The following is a 24248-nucleotide window of genomic DNA, read 5'->3' on the forward strand; positions in this document are numbered from 1 at the left end:
TCATTACTTAATCTTGTCTTTTGTTTACTCTATCAGGAAAGATAGATTTCCTTTTTCATGAATATGTAATGATCTGGTATTTACAACAAGTCATGAGATATTTTTTCAGATAGTGACATAGAAAAACTCCAACATGCTTTTCAGTCTCCATGCTGTAATCAAAAACAATTGGCTGGAATGAGAGTAGATGCATGCAGCTTGAAATGACATCCTCAAAGAACTCAACACTTCTCTCCAACGGCAGTTGAGCACATGAGAGAAAGTTTAATATACGCCGTAGAAAAGCATCCCAGATCAGAGACCTGTTATTTTTGGATGGAATGGGTGAATTACTTTAAAAAAACGATGCATTTGTCCTTAGAAGGCAGCAGCCTGATGATTATTTAAGAATTTAGTTGTTTACCTTTATTTCAAAATAAACCAATGGGTTATACGAAAATCACGAAAGTGAGAGAAGTTTCCAGAAATCCTTTGGATTCTTTTTTTTCCTTACCATTCATAGAAAGGAAGTGAAGTCATTGGAAGTTTTTACCTCTCAAATGATGTGTGTTTCTTTAAATTAATTACTTAACTGTCTATTATATTTTAGACTATTTCTTTTTTTATTTCTTTCTTATTAGTCTTATGATAGGAACTTCTAAGGGTATTGAAGTTTTCTTTCATGAAATAATTGTTAAGACATGGTCTGGTTTAGTCATTTACAAGGGAATGCTTCATGGTGAGAATGCATTAAAATGTCATAACAATTATTTCAAGGAATGTGATATTTGTCCAGTGAATGTCCTACACTGCTAATTTCTTTAGGATAAATTGTTACTCTTAAATTTTGTTTTCTCATTTCTACTAGACTAGGTACTCACATCTTTCAAATCCAAAAACAAAAATTATGCTTTAAAACCCTTTGATTTAATATGGGAGAACAAAAACAAACTGTAAACATTATAAGCCATAATTCAGTTTCAAATCAATATAATTGAATACTGTGTAAATGAACTTCAATATATGTATCACTTTATGTAGCATGGGTCCATCCTAGGTGTTGAAAATCTCCGTTTCCCCCTGGATTTCGAAGAAGCTCTCCTAATGGGATACTCAATTAAATTAATCAGGAATCAAGGTGCACACTCTGGGCCCAGAATGGTGCCTAGGTCTAGTGGAAAAGCCAAGGCAAGGCTCAGAAAATCAGAGAGGACTTTATTATTTCCAGAAATAACGCTTCTAAAAGACTGTCCATGGTGTTTTTTGTTTTGCTGTTTTTTCATTTGCTTGTTTGTTTTTCAATATCACAAACTGATTGCTGGTAGTTCAACAGCAGAAAAAGTAATGATTATAAGTCATTTTTCAGGTTCACATTTTTGAAAAATTATTTTGTCAAACCACATTCCTGTGATTAAATAATTGTTTGTCTTATTTTCCAGAACTTTTTCTTCCCAAATACTTATTTCTTTTTGTCCTGGACAAAAGTATCCAAATTTTTGTCCTTTCTGTTGAATTATGGTGAAAGAAAACCTTAATGGGATCAGGAAGAGACTTTACTAAAAATCACATAAAAGCCCAAGGAATTCAGGAGAATGAGGTATAGATTATCTTTCCTATGCTGCCCTTTACTTGCTTCCTGCAATTAATAGTGTGCAATGCTCTATAAACTAGCTGAAGCTCCCTCATCATCTGTCAGGAATAAAATGTCTGCAGCCTATTGCATATCTATCAATGCCAAGACTATTTGGGAAGTTGAAACTGTCTCACTTTAGGCCCATCCCTTCACTTTTGGATTATATCTACATTATATTTTTACAATTCCAAACAGGGAAGATTAAAAGTAAAATGAATGGATTGTGAACACTAAGCCTCAATTACCCTTTCAAGAGATTTACTGATCTTTCAAAAGAAGTAATGAGAAGAAAGAACTCATGTGGGAGCCCATTACACTTAATCTCAGCACCACACACTACAGTATGCAGTTCCCGAGAGAGAACCTCCACAATTGAGTGCACTTATAGTGAAATGGTTACTCACAGCAGATGCTTGCTTTCTTAAGCTTAAACGTCATTTTCACTTTTTTTCTCTTAGGAGTTATTGTTTCTTTTCTTTCTTTCTTTTTTTTTTTTTTTTGTGAGGAAGATCAGCCCTGAGCTAACATCCATGCTAATCCTCCTCTTTTTGCTGAGGAAGACCGGCTCTCAGCTAACATCTATTGCCAATCCTCCTCCTTTTTTTTCCCCAGAGCCCCAGTAGATAGTTGTATGTCATAGCTGCACATCCTTCTAGTTGCTGTATGTGGGACGTAGCCTCAGCATGGCTGGAGAAGCGGTGCATCAATGCGTGCCCGGGATCCGAATCCCGGGCCGCCAGTAGCAGAGTGCACACGCTTAACTGCTAAGCCACGGGGTCAGCCCATCTTTTCTTGTTTTCTTTGACACTTGCTTTGTATTCTGTCTGTTTTTTGCTACTTTCTTTGGCTTTATGAAAAAATTGTGTAACATGTTGCTTCAAATGAACTTATCCACAACCAGTGCTTAACACCTACCGCTGTGCATGTCACATGGGGGGCTCAATAAATACTTGCTGAATGGATGAATAATTGAAGGCTCTTTAAGAAAGAGGCTGTTATGTTCACTCTCTGTGAGAGCAATGTGACTAAGTCATTTACATTCCTTCTTACATCACATAGTCTCATTAGAGCAGTCGCTAGATTATTATAACCTTTATTTATGACTTTCAAATAATAAAGGAAATGTCATCCTTCCACTTAAGTCCAGCTCTTTATTTGTTTTCACTTTGACTAAATGTCCTGCTCATCCAACATAAGACTCCCTAAAAATGGAAGCTAATTTAACTTTGCTGTTCAAAGTGTCCGCTGACTCTTATTGCCTTGAAGATAAAGTCCAATCTCCTTATTTCAGTGTAGAAGGCCCCTCAGAGCATGATTCTACCTCCTACAACTGAATCCCTTATTCCTACAACACTAGCCTCACATTTCCCCGTACATGGGAATACTCCCCATACATGGGAACAACTCTGCCTGTTGTTCTGTTGCAGATGCTCTTCTTCTTTTGCCAGGAAAGATACTTTTAGACATAGCTCAAATGCCTTCTCCTTGGTAAAGCGTTTCTGGATACTCTTTAGGCTTCTTTGGTTCTGCCACTGTTTAGTTATGCTTCAATAGCACTTCAATAGCTCACTTCTCTGAACTAGCACTTGACATTCTTGGAATTCTCCTCCAAGGTCCACTAGGGGCATTCCTAGAGCTGAGCTAGGTAACTAGTGCAGCTGATGATCATCAGGTGAGCTAATGAATGCATGAATGGCTTGCTCCCTTCCTTCTTTGTGCCTGACAATACATCCTTCTCCCCCTCTTTTTTTCTCTTAAAAACATTATAAAGGGAAAGACTATGTAGGAAAACAGTGGAAAAGAATACTTAAAAAGTATATACAGGTTTTGGAATGACACAGAGTTGAGTGAACCCCTGCTCTATCACTTATTAAATTTTGAACTTGGGAAAATTGCCACTCACAGCTTCTCTCATAGCTTCAATGTGATAATGCAAGTAAAGCCCATAGCAATGTGTCTGGCACATAGTAAGTGTTTGAGAAATGTTATCTGTTAAAGGGCACCATAATTGCACTCTTAGCCAAGAGGAATATTTCCTTAATTAGTATTCACTCCTTCAACAAACTCAATATCAACGTTTTCCATAGCTATAGTAAGTTCCCTGATAAATACTCAGCTTTATTTTAGATATTTGTATTCCCCCTTTCTCTCTTATAGAAAATCATTGCACTCATAATAAGAAGACCTGAATTCCAGCCTTATTTTCAGTACCATCCTCACCCTGCAACCCTGGAAAGTCAATTTACTGGGATAATAACAGCTGCACTGTCTCTCTCATGAGTATTGAGGGAAATCAGGTGAAACAATGCACATACATGAACTACTGGGAAATACTTCAAAAGTGTAAAGTACTTGTAAAGCATTTTTTCAGCAGGATTTAGCAGAATGCTGTGCACATAGTAAGCACTCTGAGAATGTTTGGGGAATGAATCATCTAAACAACAAGGTAACTTAAATTGAGTGTTTTCATAAACAGTAGACTCATCCTGAATGACTCAGTCAGAAGCTTGTAGGTATGGGAGTTTCCATGCCCTCATTTAGGGTTTATTTAACTTTCTCAAGGGGCTCACATAGGGCACTTCCAGCATCCCCAGCCTCCAACAAACAGACATAGAAACCATTCCTCTCTATAAAGCAAAGTAATGACATGTAAATTCTATCAGATGCAATTTTTTAAATCTTTTCTAACAAAAACTGTATATCAGCTATAAGACATGGAATATTAGATATGATTAATGTTCTTGATATAAAATCTTGGATAGTTAAAAGATTTTCCTGGTAACAGTATTTCTTTTTCTCAGACAATAATTTGTTTAAAGTTCCTTACCATGATAAGGAAATAATATACATATACATTTTTTCTTTTTATAGCTGTTTTTCCTTAAACATTTATATAATAAGATTTATATTCTTGATGAATGTGTTTTAGTAAATTTTTTAAGAAAGAAGCTGGTAGTAATTTGCATGCTTAAATAATTGGACATATTATGTGAAATAGAAATATTAATTGCTACCAGTGAAGAAAATGCTAGAAGATTTTACTTCACTACTAGTGAAGAAAATTCTAGAAAAAATACTACTTGACGAAAACATTTGTGTCTGTTATGGTGAACTATTAAATGTATCCAATACATTGAAGACTAAAAATGGGTAAAAATGGCTCTAATATCCCAATACTGGGACCTTGGTATTTAATTGCCAACACATATTCTAATAAGATATTTTTAAGTACTAAGAAAAATGCAGGAACAGTTTTACTTGGTGACATAGATTAAAGAGAAAAAAAATGAGTCGGTGACTCAATGATGAACTCAGAATGGCTAGATATCGAGATTGGATCATTTAGTATCATAAACACAAAGCCATGAATTCATGGTATCAGTCCACTATCTTGGTTGAAATGAAGATTAGGCATTATGAAACAGCTTAAAGCAAGAATATACAGTACTAATTACAATTAAATTTTAGTATAATGAATTTAAAAATAAAAATGTTAATTATACTTATTTCCTAGATGACAAAATTGGATATATCAAGAATACAGAAAGAATGACAAAACGCCATGTGTATCACCTTAGTGTTCCTCCTTTCCCAAGTAGACATACAGGATGATGGGGTGTGAATATTTAAGATGTCAGTGGATGCCAGACTTAGGTGGTATGTTTGTGCCCTGATTCGTGAAAGACGTCTTAACGTCTTGAATGACCCTTAACAGGGACTGGCTATATAACTTGTGAGTCCTAGGGTAAAATAAAAATGAGAGGCCCCTTGTTCAAAAATTATTAAGAATTTCAAAATCATGACAGTCAATACACTAAGCACAAGTTCCTTCTCAGTGTGGGGCCCTGTGTGACTACACAGGTCACACATCCATGAAGTTGGTCCTGTTGAACTCTCCAGTCCGCACTGATATTGCCTCTGATCTCCTAGAACATGTATGCACATTCTAGGCAATGGTGCTCTTTGGAATAAATATTGTGGAGTTGGCATACATCTCTTTGTAAATTGTAAAATGCCTATCCTTTCCTAACTTAATGTCTGTGCCTTCTCTTTTGTTCCTTATTGACTTGCAGTCTTTTTTTCAATGCTTGTTGGCACGAAAAAATAGAAATAGCATAGATTATATCTTCTTAAGGCTTGTATTAAGAAACACAGGGATAAACTTTGTTTTATATTAAATATTTGGTATGGGTCTATCCAGATATTAGTATATTTATGGGTTATTCTGTCCAAATATTTTTTTTATTACTTTTTTCTTGCATCTCCAATGCAAACACAAAGCTCACTGACACATCTCTGTCAACTTCAATCTGTTTACTTTACACTCAGTTTGTAGGTGACAAACAAGGAGACAACATCTCATGCTTTGAAAAATGGAGATGGAGACTCCCTCTAAACTTTACAGTCCTAGAGCTGAAAGGGACCAAAGAGGGACTTTCATTCTGACTTAGAAGCTGGCAGTTTTGTAATGGCAGACTTAGAAGCTGTCAATGGCAGACCAGTTTTCTTTAAGAGAATTCTAGGTAAGATTGGTATTTAAACTCACATCATTATTATTATGAGAAAATCCTTTCTAGTGTTTGTATGATAAATCAACTTTCTCATGAAAGCTCTTCAATAATAATATTTTATAATCTGAATAACACCTGATCCATAGGTTGGGTTAATGAGGCAACACTGGTAGGTAAAACAATCATGGGAGAAAATAAATGGTTTTCCTTAGAATGAATTACACCATTGTCTAGTAATGGAAGAATCTTACTACCTTTCACTAAGTCTATGCTTCTTAAGTTACCTCTTACTGATGTTACATAAAGATGAAAGAACTAGTCAGAAAAAATTTTCTTCATTCATGCATTAGCTTGTGCTTTGTACACAGCTAGTAAGGGCATGACCACCAGGAAAACTCTAGAATAATAACATTTTACAGTAGCTACACATTTTATTTTATGAGAGCTCATAGCACATACACAGTTATAAAACTGTTCATTCATTCATCAACCATTTGTTAGAGTGTCTATTTTGTCCCAACAGAAAATTGAAAATATTTGGCACCTTTGAAGTTATGCCCTTCACCTTTACTCATAGAAAATATGACTGAGCTTCAACCCAACCTACGGATTCTTCTCAACACAGTGTTTCAGTTGACTGGAGTTGGCACAGGAACTAAAATATATTTGTCATGTCTGATCTACACATGCTACAAGATAAAATATAAATTTCACCTTTGAGAAACTCACAATGCAATGTGAGAGGTAGACAACTAGCTATAATGCAATGTGTTGTGTAAAAATAGATAATATTACAAAAAGTCATTGCAGAAGACATTGATTTTAGTTGGAAAGAAAAAAACCAATCATCTGGCTTAACCATTTGCTATAGTGGTTGAGAAAACTGAGGGCTAAAGAGTATAGGTGACTTGTCCAAGGGCAAGATAACTGTGGAGCCAGAAGTAGAGCCTTGGGCACCTGACTCTCAGTCAAGTGTTGTTTCCATCCTACTATTCTGCCTATGAAACCAATCCTTGTTCTGCTTAAACCTGGAGGTAATTTGATTCACTAGTACTAATTAAAGCAAAATTTGGCAAGTGTATCAAAATAAAATGGTTTTATTGTATAGTAACAACCATAAAACTATTATTAGAAATTAGTTCTCTAAATAAACCATGGAATTATTCAGAGAGCTCATGCTTTAATGACTGCTTTTCATCAGCTGTATCTAGACATGAAATGCTGCATCTCCCTTTGAAAGGCCAAAATCACCTTTCTGATAACATGGGTAACCCATTAACCTCATTTGCTCATGCCATCATTAACCTTTTCTGTGACTGTTAACCCAGCATTAAGAGAATCCTCTATGTGACATATTTTCTTTTAGCCATGTGCAGTTTATAGTCACACAGTTTTAGTTGAGGAAGAACTGACCAAATTTGTCTTCTTAACCTAAGTGCATAATTTGGATGGACCAGTATTTGACCTATATATCAACGTTTCTGTTTTCTCTTTTCTAGTGTGGCCATATTTTCAATTTATCTTTTAAGGTTAACACTATTTTGTTACACCATCGTATACAGGCTTCTAGGGTCAATTGAGTTTTATTCTGCCACTAATTTTACATTGCAGAATAGTCAGTGTCTGTACAAAAGTCTAGTTATGGGGAGAGTGCTCAGACACCTGTCTACAGAATTTCTATTCCTTCCCTGAAATCAGTAAAGTCCAGCCAGGCAGAATATAGTAGCTCTCAACTCACTCATCAGTTAGGACAAGTATTTATCCTGTATTGTCATCAAGTCCCAAAGTCTTGGAAATGTAGTAGACCACTCTGCGTTTCAGTGATTTTTGCATAGAACTCGAAGAATGAGTCCAGAACAAGGCTAGTTTTTTGGTGGGCATCTGTTTTACTCAGGCCTCTTAGATCCAAGTAATTTATCACCCTGGGTCTGGGGCATGTTGGGGAGAGAGAGAGGCTAATTCTGCATTTAGAAGACCAAACGAGAAGAAATCTACCTTCTCTAATCTACGGCTTCTGTTTCTCTCCTTCCCTTGTCATTGGTTAATGACTCATATGTATGTGATCTTGCCTATTACTCCTTCTGGGGCATTGAGTCGACCTCTGCCTTTTGATCTCCAATCTCTCTCTAGAGTACAATACCTGTCAATAATTGGAATGGAGCTTTAATGCTCCATATGAATTAAATTTAATATCTTCAGATTTCCTTCACTTCTGCCCTGCTAGTGTTTATTTTTTCCTATTAGTTATCCTTTCCCCCTTCCAACAAGGTGAACTAAACATTGCACTATGAGGTGTTTAAAATTTGTTTCAGGGGCCAATGGTGAGACATACTCTATTGTATGATGGCTAAACATGGCACTATACTATAGTGAATCTCTCACAATCTGTTTTATACTACATTGGTTGCTATGCTTTATGGTGACACTACTTTCATAAAATGTTGCTCAAAGAATCTATTAGGCCTAGGATTTAGCTTCTTGTTCACTATGGTAGGTTAAGGATGGCCACACATATTTTGCTACTTGTTCTATTGAGAGGTGAAGTCTAATTTCCTAGGCCTTGAATATGGACTGGCCTTGTGACTTTTTGACTAATAGAATATGGCAAGAAATGATGTCTTGGAAATTCTGTGACTAGATCATGAGAAGACTTGCAAATTTTCCATGGCACCCTGGAACATTTGAGGGAGAAGCCAGCTGTAATTTAAAAAGTTAGACTATCCTGAGGCTGTCACCCTATAAAAAAGACCAAGCTATTTATGTGGAAAGACTTCACGGAGAAAGAGAGAAGTCTACATATTCCCAGTTGTTTTAACCATTCTAGCCCATATTCCCCTTCTAACCATTCCTGTCAATAAGGGAACCATATTGGGCATTCTGGACCCGGCAGAAGTACAGTGAACTAGGGAATCCATCTAACAGTCAGAACTGAGACTCAAGTCATATAACACCCACTGGGCTATCTGAGTCATCTCTAGCCACTTGGCTACCCCACCAGAAGTCTCAGCCATTGTGGAAGGGATTTAAGCCATCCTTGTGTTTCAAGACATCTTCACTGTTACCTGTCTGATTTCTTGACCCACAAAATTGTGAGCAGAGCAAAATGGTTATTGTTTTACACCACTAAGTTTTGGAGTGGGTTGTTGTACAGCAGCGAATAACTATAAAATAATTTGGTACCTAGAAGGGGGTTGCTGCTGTAACTAAAGCCTAAACTTGTGGCATTGCTTTGGGGTTATGGTGCAGAGGCTGGAAAGCTATGAGGACAGTATTAATGAAAACTGGAAGGATCTCAAGGAGACTATTGATAAGGGCTTGAGGAACAGTGAGGGAATGGTTATTGGAGACTGGAGAATTAGAGACTGGAGAAAAGGTGATCTTTTATGTAGTGTTGGCAAGTTTGGTAACACTGCCACCTAAGATAATGCAAACAACACATTATCCACAGAGGACAAATTTTGAATTTGCCTAAGGAGATTTTCAGGAAGAAAACTGAAAGTACACAGAGAGATGAGTTGAAAAGAGAGAATTGCTCATTTCTCAATCAGAATATAAAGGAAATCTAAAGGACCCAGGACTTTAGATTTAAAAACAGAACTACTCCTCATCTTTAGTCTCGCCAAGTGGTAAATGACTAGCAAAGTAAGAAATGGCCTCAGCAAACATCAAATCCAGGGTGCTACCAAATAAAGTATGTCCCAGGGTAAAGATCCCAAGAGTGTGGCTATCAGACCATTTGCTTACACTGGAACATTAAGGGCATTTTCTCATAGCAACCAGACCCTCAGTCCAAGATAGGGAAGAACCCCAAAAAATTGTTAATGGAGGATGGGAAAACATCAAGGAGATTGTAATTGGACGCTGGAGAAAAGTACCTGAGTTATGAACTGGCAGAAAAATTAGCAAAACCCTTGCCTGTGGTAATGTGGAAGATAGAAAGAGTTCCTATTGAACTTATGGATCTGATGAAGGAGTTTATAGGAAGAACGAAAGTGTTAAAAGTATTGACTACTGACTGACTTCTTTTAGCGGTCTGTGATAATGTATGAGAGGAGTGACCTGAGCTGAAAAAGGACCTCCATTTTTAGGAAGAATTTAGAGAAAATATTTCCAACCCAGAACTTGCTGGGTTGAAAAATAGACATTTCTCATTTCATCTTCTTGAGCTATAAAAGAACTGAAAAAAAAGAAAAGGCTCTGTATCCACTGGGTAAATACCACGTAAAGGCAATTTTGAAACCATATTTTGATCTTGTGGGTATCAACCATATTAGCACTTTATTCTTACAAATAAAGATGACATTCAGTTCACTACTATACCCAGTTCCTAGCACAATGTAGGCACATAGAAGCCTTTTCACATATATGAAAGAATATGGTTTGCTATAGAATAAGTGTGTTGACAGAAATTTTAAAAGAAAAAAAATGAGCAAGAATGGTGGAGAAACTTTTATATCTAACCTTTTTGCAAAAACATAATATTCCAAATGGAATAATTAATTTTATGTAAGAATTTCTAAAGATGAATTTGCCAGTTACATACCTGGCTGTTTCAAGTTTTTCCTTAAAATTCAAATCTTTCAGGTATTCACACTTTATTTGCAATATTAGTAAATATTTTAACAAGTGCAATTTTCAACAAGCAGCTGTATTATTTCAGCTATGTGCTTCACGGCCAAATACTGAGTATTCTTTTGCCAAGCCTAATTTCATAGTTACTAATGCTTAGGAACAAGTTTCTGAATGAAAAAGTACCTCACCGCACAAGAAGCAAATTTGGGTCACAGCATCCATTTAAGCACTGTCTTTCACAGTCATGAAGATTCTCATCAACATCAAAAATACTTAGAATTTAGGGAATTCAAACACATCAATGTCAGAAAAGACTAACTATTCAAACTACTGCTTAGATTGTGGGCTACAACAGCAATCTTCCAATGAAGATTCAAACAGGAGAAGAATAGTTCAGTTAAAAGAAAAGGTCAAATTGAATAAATGTGTCAATCAAAAGCCAACTAAGAAAAGTTCAAGGTCACAGACTCAGTCAAATTCAACTGACATTTTGAAAGCGCCGTCAAGACACTTTGCCACTGAAAACTCATTTTTAATAACAAGGCTTTGCAATTTTATGAAATAGAATTCACTAATTATTGAACATATAAAAATCAGAGTTTACTCAAACTGGGATTGAAAATCATCAGAGGCCATTATTTACTACTTCTCCTCACTCTTCTGTAACTATATAATACACCTTCAGATATTTCAAGGAACATTGACAAGATTCTTCAAAGCTGCACATCTTTGAATTGACAGCAACAGCAATGATCATATATGCCCATATATTTTGTCCTAAGATTTAATATTGGTAGGGCTTGAATATTGCATTATATGTGGAATTTGTGTGCATGTGTGTACTGGTCATATAAAATAAGGGATACCGATCTCTTACCCAGAAAAAAGGACATTGTTCCATTCTACGAAATTATTATTGCTCTTAGAGGAAATCTGTATTTAGCTTTAAAGAAACCTTTGATCATTTATCGAGATATTATGTATACTATGTATTCTTAGCCATAAGGAAGAATTCTGATTTGAGATTATTTTTCCAGTTGGAAAAATAATCCATCTGCATTAAGAATTTTACAGTTCTAAGGACATCATGAGACTTTGAAATATCTTCCATGAATCAAGCAGGTATACAATATTTAACAGAGAAAAACGTGACTTTGGAGCTACCAATGATTCCTTCAAAAAAATGGTTAGTGTTCACTAAAAATTTTAAAAATGACTTTACTGTTATTGGATGTCATATCTGGAGAGTTTCTTGGGTTTTAGTCTTTGAATATCACCTTAGAAAAATCTTGGAACCTTAGAATTAGATAGGAACATTAGGAGTCATTTACTCTAACTTCTTCACTTTGAAGATGAGAACTCAGAGAGGTGACATGACTCATCCAAGGTCATACAGCTAAATAGGGACAAAGTTGAGCCACACCGAAAACTCTTGACACCCTCTTCCCGCCCAATCTAGTAATCTTTTACTATACAATGATGTCACCCAGTAGTGTACGTTGATATTATATCATTTCTGTGAAAAAGTCTGGTAGCATCTATTTAAATTAGAAATAATTTTATTCTTTTACCTTGCGATCCATTCTTGGGAATCTATCCTACGGAAAGAAAATTGTTAATATAAATGGCTACAAATGTTTAGAGATGTTTTCTGTAGCATTGTTCATAAATCTTTCAAAACAAGAAACAAAGTTAATATTTATTAATAGGAAAATGGCTAAATTAATTAAGGTATAGTCATACCATGGACTATTATGTACCTATTGAAAAGAATCAGGTGACATGGAAGAATTTTCAAGATTATTGAATGAGAGTAATGAGATGCAGAAAATGTATGCAAAATATGTTTTAATTTTTTTAAATAATGACAAAAATATCCTTGTATATACATAAATCTGCCTAGGATTACAGTAGGACAGAGGAAAATATAGGACATATATTAGGATATTAACAAGCTTAAGTAGGTGTGGTAAGTGTCATTATGGGAAGACAAAAGTAGGGGAAAAGTATCCTAATAAAAGCAGGATGCATGATATGCTCTGACTTGTGTAACATGTGCGCCTGTGTGTGCTTGAAGAGATGCATGAAAACATGATTACAAAAGTTAAAGGTGATTATCTTAAGGTAATGTGATTCTAAGGGATTTTTACTCTCATCTTGTATTATTTATATAAGTAGAAACAAATCTAATTTAATTTGGTGAAAAAATGAAAAGCTGACTTAGATTTAGACCTGAAAGATATGGTTACTATGGAGAAGCACCAAGCTAAGTGTTTATCATCAACTGCAGATATTATGAACTAATCAGTTTGTGTGGCTAAAATGATCCATGCTTGATAAACAGCTCTTCCTACACTGTGTCCAACTGAAGATTCTCTTTCTATTTATACCTGCAGATGGTCATTTAGAACTGAGTCTCTTTATGATTCTGCCTCTCTGACTTATGTGGTCTTCTTGGGGCATCTGTTAAAGAGTCTTCATATTTCCTTTTGCTGACTATCAGAGTGGTCTAGCACTATGATTGCATGTTAGCAATCTGTAGCTGCATTCTGTTAGTCTTCACATGATATGTGGTTCTTCATATATTCTTTTAAAGTCTTTCGGCAAATGTCATATTTTAGTTAATCTTGGGGAAGCTGCTACAACCTTCTCTTGCTATTATCTGTTCTCCATGCCTGCTTAATCCAGCACAATTGTGTAAACGCTAGCAACTGTATTCCAGATCTCAAAAGCATGTTACCTTGCTTTTAACATTAAGAACTACTAGTGAGTAACATTGATGACAATAAATGTAAAGCTTATGATGGTAGATCTGAGACCTGAATCGCTGGTCAAGAACTTCTAGACACATGGAAGATGACATTTTATAACCGCTTTCTAGATCTTCAGATTTTACTAGAGCTCGATGTCACTGGGATGTTCCAAGCTGATAGACTTAGTCTTTATTTTTGGCTTAGTCAAGCGCATTGTACTATGTGTCAACTACCTAGAAATACTCAGCTATAGTTCTTTAAACTTATCTTGGTTGCACATGGGATTTCTATGCAGACCCATATACAATCTATATTTGAATTATCTTTTGGTATATTAAACCATACAGTTGAATTCATTTGTCAAGTCCTTTCGATTTCATTTGAGATTATAATGATGACTAGATAGGAAATTCTTAGAGGGTTTTCTGAAGGACTTTGATGGGATTCATGGTATTCTTTAGCATTACTAGCTAAAAATCAACCTCATGGAAAATTAATTTTATGCCATTATGTTCACAGGTAGAACTTTCACCTTTGAGTCCAAGGACTTCAACAAAACTGTCTAATGTGAACTATACTCATTATAAACTTTGTCAAAGTTTTGCATGTCTTAATCAATATACCTTAGTCATCTTTGTTGTTATCTTCAAATGTCTTTTGGAAACTCCTAAAATCTTTTGAATTCTCAAGGCTAACATTTACTTAAGGAACACAGTCACATCCTACAATCTGTATTCCTTTATTGTACCTTAAAGCCACAGTTATAAGCACAGTAATCTATATAAATAAGCTTCATAGGGAACAGAATTATTGCATGTAGAAGTTGAAAAGGATGTGAATTTGGACTAGTTAATTTTTTCATCTCTACTATTTTCCTTAGATTATTTTACCATTATCACGGCTTTATATAATAAACTCAATTTAATTCTAGATTGTGAACAGTTTCATAAATATTCTATTCTCTCCAACAGTTTAAGCCACAGCAAAATCAACGATAACACAAATAATAATACCACCATTCATTAATGAGAAACAACTAGAACATGCTGGCTAAGAGAACCTACAAATCCACTTTGGGTATGAAATATTCAGCATATTTCAAGTTTGTTTTAGATATATCTATAATCTCTTTTCAGCAGGTCATTAATAAATATATCTCCTTCTGTTTCTATCAAAATATAACTAAAGCACAGAAATCATTAGAACCAATTTTTGGAAGAGACATTTAATTTTTTGGAAGAGACATTTAACATGAATTATTTTAGGATAGATGAGGTAGCAAATATTATAATTGTCTTCAGAATATGCTATTTATCTGAAATACCAATTCATTCATTCATTTTTTTAATTAAAAAAATTAATATTTCTCTGTTAATTTCTTTCTTCTACCTGCTGCTAATTTTCTATTAACAAGTAAAGTGATTAAAATTTCCTAATATTTTAAAAAAGAGAACCCAAACCATATAAAATGGAAAAATGACTCTGTGTAACCAGACCAAGTGCTTTGATTGGCTTAATTTAATTCAATAAAAAAGTCTCAATTCAGATAGCTACTGATTAATTTAGTTAGAGCAGTTGACCTAGTTTGTGTTGCTAGGGACAGCACATATTGAGTTTTAGGGTTGTGCAAATGATTATTTTTCCAAATGCTCATTCTTTCCCCTATGTAACACCACATGTCTAATCTAGCTTTTAGTTTAGTCTTAAAAATGATACCATAACTGAAGTTAAGGGTCATTTGGCACTGATAATTAAGTGTTTAGACTGTGTGGTAGATTGCGGCAGTAATGGCCCAAAAGTTCTTCATGCCTTCCTTGATCCATACCCTTGTGTTACCTCCTACCACACTCACTGTGCCTCTCTATGTGACTTGCACTGGTCAATGACACATTAACAAACATGAAACATACAGATGCTTGCAATGTGCCTGTGCATTGGAGATCACTATGTTGGAACTTCTGTGACAACCACGTGGCATAGCGTGGGCTAGCCTACTGTAGGGTGAGAGACCACTTAGAACAGAGACATACCATCCTATCTGCAGCCTCCCCAAACAACTCCTAGTTGACCTAATAGCTGACTGCAGATGCATTAATAAGCCCAGTTGATACCAGCAGAAAAGCCAACCAAGTTCAGCTTAAATTACTGACCCATAGAATTGGATCATAAATTTTGTGGAGTTTATTTTGCAGCAAAAGCTAACTGAAACAGAAATGAGAACCACAATTGAATGGGACGTTTGTGAATCCTGGGATGAAGGTTGCAAGTTAGAGAAATATAAAAACTTGTGGCCAGAGAACAGATGGTGGTAGGTTGTAAAAAGGGCCACAATACTTTGCAGTTCCTCCCAGCAGGACTTTCTCCACTCTTTGAATCTGGTATGGCCTTATGTTTTAACCAATAGAATGTGACAGAAGTGACATTGAGCAAGTTCTGAGCCTAGGCTGAAGGGATCATGAGGCTTCTGATCTTAGAACCCTGAGACTCCACGTGAACAAGTCTGAGCTAGCCCGATGGATGATGAGAAACACGTGGCCCATTTGTTTCTGTAGCCCCAGCCAATAACCAGCTGATCCCCAACATTGGTGCCTCAAAGTTGGCTGGCAGCTGACTGCAGATGCATGAGTGAGCCTTGCTGAGACCAGCAGATGGACTCCAGCTGAGTCCAACTCAAATTGCCAACCCACAGAATCATGAACTAAATAAATGGTGGTTAGAAGCCACTAAGTTTTTGGGTGGTTTGTTTTGCCCCCAAAACTCACTGATACAGACTATATTTGTTGAATGGTCACCTCTATATGCATGTTTAGGATAACTACTCCTTAATTCCTCTCTATAGTTATTCATAGGAAATAAAAGGAGAAATGCAAAAGGTATTCATCGAGGGCCAGCCCCAGTGGCCTAGTGGTTAAGTGTGGTGTGCTCTGCCTTGGTGGCTCGGGTTTGGTTCCCAGCTGTGGACCTATACCACTCATCTAGCAGTGGCCACGCTGTGATGGCAGGTCACATACGAAATAGAGGAAGATTGGCAACAGATGTTACCTCAGGGCAAATCTTCCTCAGCAAAAAAAAAAAAAAAAAAGGTATTCATTGATATTTAAACTGTGAAATTTTCTCCTCTCTAAAGATATTTATATCTCCACATCTAAAATATATGTTAAAAAACAGACCAATAGATTATTCTAGTCAGAATTTTGGTATGAGACCAAATTTAGTTGGAAACAGCAACGTGGGCAAAACCCAAAAAAAGTTAGCTAAGAAAAAATGATCCTTAATTTCTTCTGCCTGATTATTCTTAAAGGCAAATAGAAACATTCTTATTGAAATGCCTGCATCTCTAACATTGGCTAAAGTTATTTTGAATACTAGAGACATTGCAGTAGCCTGTTCAGAAGCCTTACTGATGTCATGGGCACAGTGAGCAAAGCATGTCACAGGTCCCTTACTTCAGGGAAAGCCCAAGGTGTTTCGGTATTCTCTACCACTTAAGAGCCGGATAATGGCAATTAGAGTGCCAGTTTCAGAAATGCTTTTAGGAAATATTGTCACTATATTTAATAAGTACTTTAAAACAAGTTCTGTCAATAACCTATATTTATTTGTGGGGCTATCAGCAGTTAAAAAGGATAAAATATAGTGTTTTATAGTTTCCATCAGGCTTCTTGTTATGAAATCCTTGAACTGTTTAGTAGAATGTTGTATCTTCACGATGAATGTATTCTAAATTATTCTAGCGAATTTTGCTTCAAAATAGTTAATTCTTTTGGTTTAACAGATGTGTAAGGTGTATAATGAGAAAGCTTGATTTTACGGTAATTTAAAAATTATCAGTTAGATTATTACCTTACTTTATAGTAGTTGATTAAATAACCTTTAGTAATGAACTTAACTGAATTCAGTTGAACATTAATTCTGAGAACAAGTCTTTCTGCCAATGACATACTTGGTTAATAATTCAAATTTCTCCTCTAGAGTTCATTTCTTTCAACAGTATAATATCTCAATACTATAACAGTTACCACATTAAAGAGTTGTTTAAAAATCTTTCTAGAGTAAGAGTTCTAGAAGGGAAAGATCACACTTTATTCAACCGTATATTCCCTGCCCTGATATAGTGCTATACACATTACAGGTAACCATTAAGTTTTTGTAAAGTGAATAAATGTATTAAAAATTTTCCTGATATTGGTTTTTATTTTTTCTTTTTTGGTGTGATAGTTCAGCAGATGAACTAGGAAGTGAGAAACTGACTACATATAAGAGTATAAAGTTCTATTTGTTTATATAATAATTAATTTAACAAAAACTTTATTTAGCAAATAATCTGCCAGGCATGATGTTACATGCTGGCAAAGGTTAGCAAGATAGGTATGATTCCTGTCCTCAAATATATATAACGTAGTAAAGGAATAAATGTGGAAGGAAGCAGAAATTCTGATTTTAGCTCCTGTTTTCCTTAACTGCATTGCATTCTTAGAACTGCTTCTAGAATAACAAGCAGCTTTCTGAAAAAATCACATAGGGCTTCTCAGGGAATTATCTCAATGACCCTGAATATTGAATCTTAACATTGTAATAATTTCTTTTTTATACATCCCATAGAAAGCTTCAAGCAACATATAAATTTATGTAAAACACATATGCTAAGCAACATACAATTTATCCCTGGATTTAATTTGGAAAAATCTGGCAGCTTTACTTTTGCTAGGAATATGTAACTTGCTATAATTGGAACCAAGAATAATCATGGCCATTTACTTAATGTTCACAGGTCGTATGAGAAGCTTTCTTTAAAATAGAATTACCGGGCCGGCCCCGTGGCTTAGCGGTTAAGTGTGCGCGCTCCGCTGCTGGCGGCCTGGCTTCGGATCCCAGGCGCGCACCGACGCACTGCTTCTCCGGCCACGCTGAGGCCGCGTCCCACATACAGCAACTAGAAGGATGTGCAGCTATGACATACAACTATCTACTGGGGCTTTGGGGGGAAAATAAATAAATAAATAAAATTTAAAAAAATAGAATTACTATAGTAATAGATGAGGGTTGCTTTAACTGTACGATCACCATTTGTTATTGGGATTTGGTAGACAAAACCTCAGTGTCTTTCTTATTTTCCTCATGCTCAGTCTCTACCTGGAATGTCTTTTCTCCTTCTGCTTCCTTTCCCTGCTTTGCCTGCAGTACTTCTTATTCTTCCTTAAGAATAGGCTCAGGTATTATTTGGTTTAGGAAGTCTGTTCTGCTTCCACGGGTTGGAGGGTGTGTAACGTGGACTGAGTTCCCCGAGCATATGTCTTCCACTGCTCTTGCCACATATCGGTTTATATGTCTGTTCTTCTGTAAGACTCTAAGCTCCTCAAAGGTGGTGTTCTATCTCAGTTATATTGATATGCCTCCCGTAGAATGTTTGTTATTGATTACTACAGAATCCTCAGTTCCCTGACAGGTGCCTAGTGTATAGGTGCTCAATAAGTCTTTGTGGAACTGAGATAAATTCAGAATTCATCTATTGTACACTGATACTCTATAGAGCCATTAATTATTCATTGAAGGTAATGGTGTCACGCCTTCCAAATTCTCTAACTTGATCTTTTCCACTTCCCTTATATAAGGGATATCAGATGAAAAAAACGAAATGAATAATAATAGCTCAATAGTTATTTCTAAAATTTCCTATTGCTCCTTTTCCAAGAGAGAAAATATCTTTGAGAGGCTACCCACTGAGTTCTTAATTCCAGACTTCTAAAGTTCACTTTTATATGGTAATATGAAAAAATAGTCCATGAAAGAAACTAGAGGATTTTGAAAAGCTAACAACATCATAACAGTTAGGTCCCCTTTAGAATTTAATACAAAACAGATGCAGAAAGAGAAGTTGCTAAATAAAGGTAGAATTTCAAAGATGTCTTGAAAATAATGGCCTCTCAAAAACCCAACTCTTTGAAAATTACTTTGAGAAATAATACAGGAGTCAGTCTAAAATACAATACTTACATATCAATAGTATTTAAAATGTAAAACTGAAGGATGTTTGCTTATAAAAATCCTAAACCTTATGTGGTATTAGAGAATAAGGGGAGCCTTTTATTTACCAAGGCTTTTAAAAACTAAAAAGAAGAATCTTCTTTTATATATCATTCCTTCAAGGTAAAAATTCTAGTATTAAAGTCCTCATTATACTATGCATTTCATCACTCTGCAGGTTAAATTATATCCCATGGATACGTAGGTGTATAGAGGGCATTCTTTTCAAAATAACAAAAAGCCTATAAAACATATCAACATTGCTGCAACATGGTAACTAGAATCCAACTGTATATATCTCTTTTATTAAGAACTCCTGTGATTATTATTTCCAGAGAAAACAACTGCTTTTAGCACAATATCAAAAATATTTAAATTTTCATGTGAAGTAAAATGAGTAAAACTATTGATCACTGACATTCTCTATAATTATAATAGAAGTTAGAAACTTTCCTCAGTTAACAAAAAATATAAAAAAAGCTATTTAGATATTATAGTCAATATTTGTTTCTAAATGACCTACTCTAAATGGCTAGTTTTTAGTTCATATACTCCTACCGTCACTGATTCCTTTAGCTACTTTACAAATATTTACTTAGTTTTTAACGTGCACCTGGTACTGTGTTGAGGTCAAAAAATAAGCATGTTCCTTCTGGAAATGTAAAAGCTTGAAGGGAAAGATCTAAGCAATATTTACGGTAGATTTGGATACTTGCTCTGGTGAAGGAGTGGGAAAGGTATAAGGAAAGCACTGGGAGTACTGGGGGTGAGGAAAAGGAGGAATCTGAAACCCTACCAGCTATCTGACTTGAAAACTGGATTTTGGTGGCCAAAAACTCACGTGAAACCAGCAATGCCATAAGTAATGTACTCAGAAAGAACAGATATGATTTTAAATGTCTCAAATGTGGAAACAATATTTTCACCAGAAGAATAGTTGAGACCTTTGTACTCTACATTCTTGGCCTCATCTTCAGCAGTAAAAGCAACGTAACATATTGCATCTCATACGCATTTTGAGAGAATCTTCAAAAGACTAAAAAGGGAAGTTGATAAAAATGAGTTCACACACTATAAAGTGAAACAATTACAGCAGCCAGAAGAGTGAGCCTGAATTAATGGGAAAATACACCCACAGAACATCTGAAGAGGCAAGTGTAGTAGGATATTTTAAGATGTTTTTCAATCCATTCTCAGCAACTTTCATGGGAGAATTTTAACAATTTGGTGATTTGATCTTACAGAGCACATAATTTTAATGTTTTAATAGTGATCAAATAAGTAAAGTAAAAATAGGCCTGAGTCATCCAGCTAAAGAGGTGAGACTGCAGAGAAGAAACACAATCTCTTTATGTTTTTGATTTTCAAAATGCCACAGTGAAAAATTACAGCTAGTTTTAGTTCTTCATACCTTTGCTTTGAAACATCAAACCAGATTTGGAATATCATTTACAGCGATGATGTTTTAAGCTCAAAGAAGCTTAAATGATAATGGTGGCTGTGTCATAAATGTGCTTGTGTTGCTCAGAACCTCAGTAGTGAGGCCCTTCACCCCTCTTCCTTCCTGGGACTCAATTTCTTCTTTTTATCTAACTTGCCTGACTTACAATGTTGTGTGAGAATCAAACGAAATAATACATACAAGAGAGGAAGGGCAAAGTTCTTTTCATGATGTAAAATTCTATTTATATCTTTTAGCCTATGTCTTAATCGGATAATGAAACTGTTTCAAATTTATTCTGAAATGATTAACTAATGTTGAAGAATCTGATTTGTAGGGTTGCCTTTAAAAAATATATATATATAACAGAAACATATTTTTGGTAAAGGAATAGGAGATTACTCATGATAGTAAAGTTTACAAGTACTAGAAAAAAGAACTTGTATAGTGTAAATATAACCACATAATCATAGTATAAACTTTATAGGAGGGTGTGATTTTGGATGAATATATGAAAATCTTACCAGCAATGAGAATAATTGACCCACAAATTATAAAATGGATGAAGGATATTTATCTTCATTATTTACAAGATAATATAATTTAACGTTAAACTTATTGGAAAAGTAGGAAATTTAAAATGTTATCTCCCCAAATAGTTCTAGATCTGCTCTAGGTTTGATAAAAGATATTGGGAGACCGTGTTGTATTGGTGTTCAGAACTAGTTTGGATAATAACTTTCCTATACAATGATTGTTTAAATTTGGGAAAGTTGTGTACTTTTCTGAATTTCTTTTTCTTCTTCTGTCATAAGAAAAACCCCCAAGCAAAAACAAAACCAATTCTTGCATCATAGGGTATTTGAGAAGTAAATGAAATAACAACATTTGGAAAGTTTAGCGTGTTGCGAAGTATCTAGCAGGCATTCAATGGATGAGAGCTATTATTATAATTTTTTTTTATTACTCATACCTGTTTCCAGTGCTTTCTCAGTGATGGCATTTGCCATTATGTCTGTCTTAGGTCAGAGTTTCAGAGAAACAGACTCTGAGATGGAGACTTCACTGAAAAATGCCATTGAGATCAACATTTGTGGGGAAAATGAAGAAAGTAGAGTTGAGCAGAGGGGATGTTTAACTGTGATGCAGTCACAACAAAGACCTCAGCTTATCCCATAGAGAACTCAGGAGCTGAAATGACCCTTCAGAATTGTTTTACTTTGAGGCAAGGGACTCGGCCTTTATAACTATCCCTATGCACTCATCACCCTTACCGTTGGGCCTCTGCTGGAGGGTGGGGCATAACTTGGGCCAAACAAGTCTGTTTGGCTGAGGGTAATCCCCAGAAAGGGACTTAGCTGAGAGCTGTCAGCCCCCAACACTCTCAGTGGCTTAGGAAAGGAGTGCCTCAGTCTTGAAAGGGAATTCTGGGTAACACACCATGGCATCTACTACAGTGGCCTATGGTATCCTCATTAATAATTGACACAATTAGTTATCCTTCCTAATTCAATTTACTTGAACAGGCCCATGAATCAATATGAATAATGAAAGAGAGAGGAGCACAAGAAAACAAGAGGGAGACAGAGGTATTTGAAAAAATTGTCAAGATTTGTATAGCAGCCTTTCAAGAAATAAATAAAAACAAATACTGATTTTGTGCCAAACTGGAGTACTGAGAAAAGATGAGTATAGGCTCTGGAGATAATTTAGGTGCTCATTTCAGCTTCTTGACCTGAACATTTGCTACAAATGGAAAGCTACAATTTTATAACTGAAAGAGTGGGCTTGATATTATGCATTTATTTACTTATTCATTCTTAACTGTTTAGCACATATATAATTTATTTATAAAGATTTTTGCAGTCTTATAAGCCTTTGTCAGACTGGGATGGGGAAGTAATTCTAGAGTCAAGATCCACTGATTATTCTTCAACATACAATTGCAAAATAGTAGAATTTTAGAGTAACAATGAATAAATACAATGGAAATTCTAAACTGAAGCTCAAAATATTTGGAGTATTATTTTGAATGAAAATTTATATTTGAAGTTTGTTATGCATATTAGAAAGACTAAGAAGTCTAAGTAATTCACTGTTGAAAATCACAGAATTAGGTGAGAATTTGGTTTAATAAACATCACTGAAATAAGATAGATGTCGTGGTCAAAGGTAAAAACAATAACAACGGTTGCAAAACCTATAGGGGTCTACCAATGGTCAGATTTCCAAAGACACAGGTGCTTTATTCCAGATTAAATTCATCCTTTGGTTGGATTAAAAACAACCGCCCAAGGAGAATGTAGTATTATAGAAATCCAATCTGCATTAATATATGCATGGAATGGAAAAATAACTTTGGAGAAAAACAAAACTTCCCAAAGGGGAAAAATATGGAGTCCTAGACATAGAAGCACTTCTTAATTTCTGGAGTTAGTGAGCTAAAAACATATTTAATTTCTGGAGTTTACAATCTAGGAAAGTAAATTCTATTAAGAGGTAAGGAGTGTTTTCACTTTCTCATTCCCCACTTTTCCCAGTCCAATAACCTGGAACATCCCAGCTGGCTCTGAAGAGAATCTCTGGGAAGGATGGTACTTTTGTCCTCTCAGAGATGACAGAACAGAGGCTATTGATCTGATTTTTCCCAGCATGGCTGACACTAAAATTGCCTTTCTCTATCAAGAAGCTTTATTTTCCTCTCTCCCTCTCTCTCAAAAAAAAAAACAAAAAAATAAACCTGCAGTTCTGCACTGGAAAACATTGCAGAGAAACTAGTAACTGTTCCTATCACCCATCATGTTATATAATGGTATCATAAAGATAAAACAGCTGTCAAAAATGGAGGCTTTAAATGGACAAAAAAAGCTCTGTATCCTTACCATAACACCATATTCAGAAGGTTTGTTTTGGTGGACTATATTTAAATCAATAAAGTGAGGCCTGTGACTTGGATAGCTAAGCCTGTCTCTTTATATGTGATAAGTTTGGGGGGCCTTACCGGATTTTACTACATTTGACAAACTACAGAAAGTGAAGTAGGGGCCTGGCCCGGTGGCGTGATGATTAAGTTCGTGAGCTCTGCTTTGGCAGCCTGTGGTTCACCTGTTCGGATCCCAGGCACAGACATACACACCGCTCATCAAGTCATGCTGTGGTGGTGTCCCACATACAAAATAGAGGAAGATTGGCATGGATGTTAGCTCAACAACAATCTTCCTCAGCCAAAAAGAGGAAGATTGGCAACAGATGCTCAGGACCAATCTTCCTCACCAAAAAAAAAAAAAAGAACAAGAAGAAATACACTTCAAATTTTGCTTTGTAGGATCATCTGC

At 35.5% G+C, this 24248-nt stretch overlaps 1 protein-coding gene across 4 annotated transcripts in view; it reads right to left on the bottom strand.

Moving 5' to 3' along the window:
- The window catches only part of CNTN5 (contactin 5), an 812742-nt gene that overhangs the window by 96293 nt on the left and 692201 nt on the right, over positions 1-24248 (bottom strand). The gene's annotated exons all lie outside the window — the stretch shown is intronic.

Source organism: Diceros bicornis, chromosome 7 (assembly GCF_020826845.1).
Source record: "Diceros bicornis minor isolate mBicDic1 chromosome 7, mDicBic1.mat.cur, whole genome shotgun sequence".
NCBI lineage: Eukaryota > Metazoa > Chordata > Mammalia > Perissodactyla > Rhinocerotidae > Diceros > Diceros bicornis.